The sequence below is a fragment of the Myotis davidii genome, unplaced genomic scaffold (genome assembly GCF_000327345.1).
Source record: "Myotis davidii unplaced genomic scaffold, ASM32734v1 scaffold93, whole genome shotgun sequence".
Taxonomy (NCBI): domain Eukaryota; kingdom Metazoa; phylum Chordata; class Mammalia; order Chiroptera; family Vespertilionidae; genus Myotis; species Myotis davidii.
Window position 1 is genome coordinate 4,086,745 of NW_006292095.1, and position 4,745 is coordinate 4,091,489.

Consider the following 4,745-nt stretch of genomic DNA (forward strand, 5'->3'; position numbering starts at 1 on the left):
GGGGGCCGAGGGGAGGTTGGTGAGAGGAAGGCGGGAAAGAGGGAGGGAGGGAATAGGAAATGGGAGATACCTGTAATGCTATCAGCAATAATATATATATAATTTTAAAGAAAACCTGGGCGAGCTGCTTTGGCGGTGAGCTGGCATAAAGCCGGTGGGCAGGTGAGGGCTCAGGGAAGACCGACAACATTCATTCACATTCAGTGTATTGTTAAGGAAGGAAAGGCGGGGTGATTTTTAATTCTCAGATTGGGGTGGTGCTTATTGAGGCTTGTTTGTATCGTTTACTTAGGCCCATGATTTTTGAAGTAATTTCTAGTTACAGCGAGAAGGAGGAATAAAGATAAAAAAATGCCAAATTACTCAGAGCAGACAATTTTCCACCTATTATATTTTCAGACCGGCCAAACGGGCAAAATGCACATATTTGCAAAAACCGTTGCAAACATTGGGACTTTTCTAAATTGGAGTGTTGGATATGCCATGATTGGACAGCTATTGCATGCAGGAAACCCCATACAATCCCTGTTCAAATATAGGCACTTCAAAAAAACCTCATTTAATATCCCATTATTATTGCCACACTGTAATCAAGCAGGCCCTCGTTTTTACTTCTTTATGTCACAAAATGGCAGTGAGCTCCTTGAGTTTCCCTTTGCCTCATATATCCCAGGCTGGGTGCTAGAGGAGCCAGTGACTTAGAAAAATCAACAGGAGCAGACAAAAAATCATCATAATCTCCAAGAAAAGCCTCCTTTCCCTAGCCAAAGGATCACAGCAGGAGCAATCTAACAAGACAGTAAACTGACAATTTCCCTACGAGCCACAGGAAAAAACACAACCCCATCAGCACAGGCAGGGTAGAGAGCCTAGACTTCCACCCTGCTGGCTATAACAAGAAACCACTCTCCCCAAAGTATCAGGGAGGTCTCAGAGAAGACCCAAGTGGGAAGATGGAAGTTTCTTACCTACCCACAATGCCATTGGAGGTGCTGGAGGAAACTTAAGAGTCTCATAAAGTAAAATCCAAGTGTCAAACCAAATACAAGAAAATCTTGAACTGAATGAGAAAAGACAATAAACTGCCACAAGATGACGTGGAGAGATGTGGGAATTAATCTGATGAAGATTTTAAGAAAGCTAGTGTAAAGAGCTTCAATGGGAAATTAAGAACCACTTGAAACCAACTGAAGAAATAGAAAGTCTCAGCAAAGAAATAAAAGCTGCAATTAGAACTAAACGGAAATTTTTGAATTGGAAAAATATATTAGCAAAATAAATTTTAAAAAATTCACTGGATGAGTTTGAAAGTAGAATCGAGAATACAGAGGAAAGAATTAATGAACATAATAAAATATACCATTTTGGGATCAAAACTTATGAGAGGCAGGAGTATCAGTCTTAGACCTAGATCTACTAGGATGGGGTGAACTGACACCTACCTTATTAGTGTATACTAGATCATGCTAAAATAGGAAATTTTATTCTGAATACTATGTAGAGAGTTAACACAGATGGAGAAGTCAAAGAGTTGGAAATTAAAGCTAGCAACAAAGCAAATATATTAAACAGCAACCAGTTTAAATGTGATAAATGGTGATCTCTATATTATAAATGCCCCTTTGTCTGTCAGCCTAGGGTTCTTAACATCTCACCTGTTCTGGATTTATATGCCAAACAACACCAGCTTGTGTTTATTTTGCCTTGGATAATGGCAGATTTAAGACTCTATTCTGCCTTAGAGAATATCCTATACATTTGTTTCTAATAGATAAAGAATAACTGAGTAGAATATGCTCAGGAACCTTGTGAAACTTCTCATTAGCAGGCAAATCTCTTAGTTACAAGCACACACACACACACACACACACACACACACACTCATATATAAAAATGCTTACTTTAGCCTTAACGGTTTGGCTCAGTGGATAGAGCGTCAGCCTTCGGAGTCAAGGATTCCAGGTTCAATTCTGGTCAAGGGCATGTATCTTGGTTGCGGGCAACATCCCCAGTGGGGAGTGTGCAGGAGGCAGCTGATTGATGATTCTCTCTCATCGCTGTTTCTAACTCTCTATCCCTCTTCCTTCCTCTCTGTAAAAAATCAATAAAATATATTTTTAAGAAAAATGCTTACTTTAGGGAAGATACACTTGACACATTGTCTCTAGAAGAGCGTGGGACCCAAAGCTTGGGCATTCCTACGAGAGATTGTATTTTAAGACTCAAGAGACAAGGCAGTGATATTGTCTTTACACATACACTTTATCATTAGAATTTTTATAATCTATTTACTTTGTAATACTTCTCTGAATAGCTAGAGGAACCTCACTTTTTTGTGCCCTGAAAATGAAGTTGTAATCAGAATTAATAATAGATGATATTGTCAGTCATCTAGGGTATAAATTAATCCTGTTATATAGGTACATAATAGAAGCCACGGATTCAGTGTTAAGTTTTCTAACAGCTACGTTAAAGAATAAAAATAAATGAAATGAAAAAATAAAATATTTCATCATGTAATCAATGCAAAACATTACTGACATCTTACCTTCTTTTTTGTACTAAGTTTTCAAAATGTGATGTGTATTTGATACTAGTCTCAATCAGACTAGCCACTTTTCAAGTGCTTAATGGCCATATTTGGTAATGGCTACCATATTGGACAATATAGGCCTAAAATAAGAGGACACTCATTGATAAAGCAACCCTTATTCAATGCTGGTAGGAAAGTAAGTTGGTACTGCTTGTAAGGAAAACAGTATGGAGGTTCCTCAAAAAATTAAGAATAGAGCTACCATATGACCCAGAAATCCCTCTTTTGGGTATCTACCTAAAAAAAACCTGAAAACATTTATTTGCAAAGATATATGCTCCCATGTTCATTTCAGCATTATTCATGGTGGCCAAGACATCGAAATAACCAAAGTGTCCTTCATCAGCTGATTGCCTAAAGAACATGTGGTAACATATACAGTGGAATACTACTCAGCCATAACAAAGATGAGATAACACCATTTACAACAATGTGAATGGATCTTGAGAATACCATGCTAAGTGAAATAAGTCAGTCAGAAAGAGCTAAGAACCATATGATTTCACTCATATGTGGGATATAAAACTGAAACCCATAGACACAGACAACAGTGTGGTGGTTACCAGAGGGAAGAGATGGTGCTGGGAAGTAAAGGGTAAAGGAGCCCAAATATACGGTGATATATAATGACTGGACTTTGGGTGATAGGCACACAATGCAGTATACAGATCATGTATCATAGAAATGTACACTTGAAACTTATATGATCTTATTAATCAACTAGAGGCCCAGTGCACAAATTCATGCATAGGTAGGGTCCCTAGTGGCTGCTGGCTGTTGGCTGCCGGCTGGAGCTTCCCTTTCCTGGATGCCGGATGCCGGCCAAGGCCTTCCTTTATTCTGTGCCGCCCCCTGGTGGTCAGCGCACATCATAGCGAGCGAGCAAACTCTGGGTCGGTTGAACACCCGAGGGGACACTTTGCATATTAGGCTTTTATGTCTATAGATGTTACTCCCAATAAGTTAAAAATAAAGAAGGCATTCACCCCTGGGTCATACTATTTTCCACAGTGGCTGCACCAGTCTGCATTCCCACCAGCAGTGTACTAGGGTTCCCTTTTCTCTACAACCTCTGCAACACTTGTTGTTTGTTGATTTGATGATGATAGCCATTCTGACAGGTGTGAGGTGGTATCTCATTGTCATTTTGATTTGCATGTCTCAGATGATTAGTGACTTTGAGCATTTTTAAAATGTCTCTAGGCTTTCTGTATGTCCACTTTGGAGAAGTGTCTATTTAGGTCCTTTGCCCATTTTTAATTGGATTGTTTGTCTTTATTTTATTAAATTGTATGAGTTTCCTATATATTTTGGAGATTAACCCCTTATTAGATGTATCATTGGCAAATATGTTCTTCCATGTAGTGGGCTGAGTGAAATAAACCAGTCAGAAAAAGATAAGTACCACATGATCTCACTCATATGTGGAATCTACTGAACCAGATAAACTGATGATCAAAAACAGACCCAGAGACATAGAAGTATGAACAAACTGTTGAACCTCAGAGGGAAGGCAGGAGAGGGTAGGTGGGAAGAGATCAACCAATGAACTTGTTATGCATATATGCATAACCCATGGACACAGACGATGGGGTGGTGAGGCCCTGGGGGATGGGTGGGGGAACAAGAGCCAGCTGGAAAAGGTTAATGGGGAGGGGAGGACTTATATAATACTTTCAACAATAAAATTTATTTATTTTTAAAATATATGTATTGTTTTCATTGATTTCAGAGAGGAAGGAAGAGGGAGAGAGAGATAGAAACATCAATGATGAGAGAATCATTGATCGGCTGCCTCCTGGACATCCCCAATGGGGATCGAGCTTGCAACCTGGGCATGTACCCTTGACCGTAATAGAACCTGGGACCCTTCAGTCCGCAGGCCGATGCTCTATCCACCGAGCCAAACTGACTAGGGTAAGATTTTTTTTAATTCATGAAATAAAGCTGAAAGAGTACATAGAGCAAATATGTATCTTTAAATGAGTCAGAAAAGGTTAAAAATTATCTAAACTTTCACCTCAAGAATCTAGTAAAAAGGCAAATTTTAAAAGGCAGAAATACTTCCCAACGCCAAGGAGTTTTTGAAGGCCATTCTTTGGCAAGATTGAGGAAGGTCTATCCATACTGGAGGCAGACAGGAGGCTTGCAT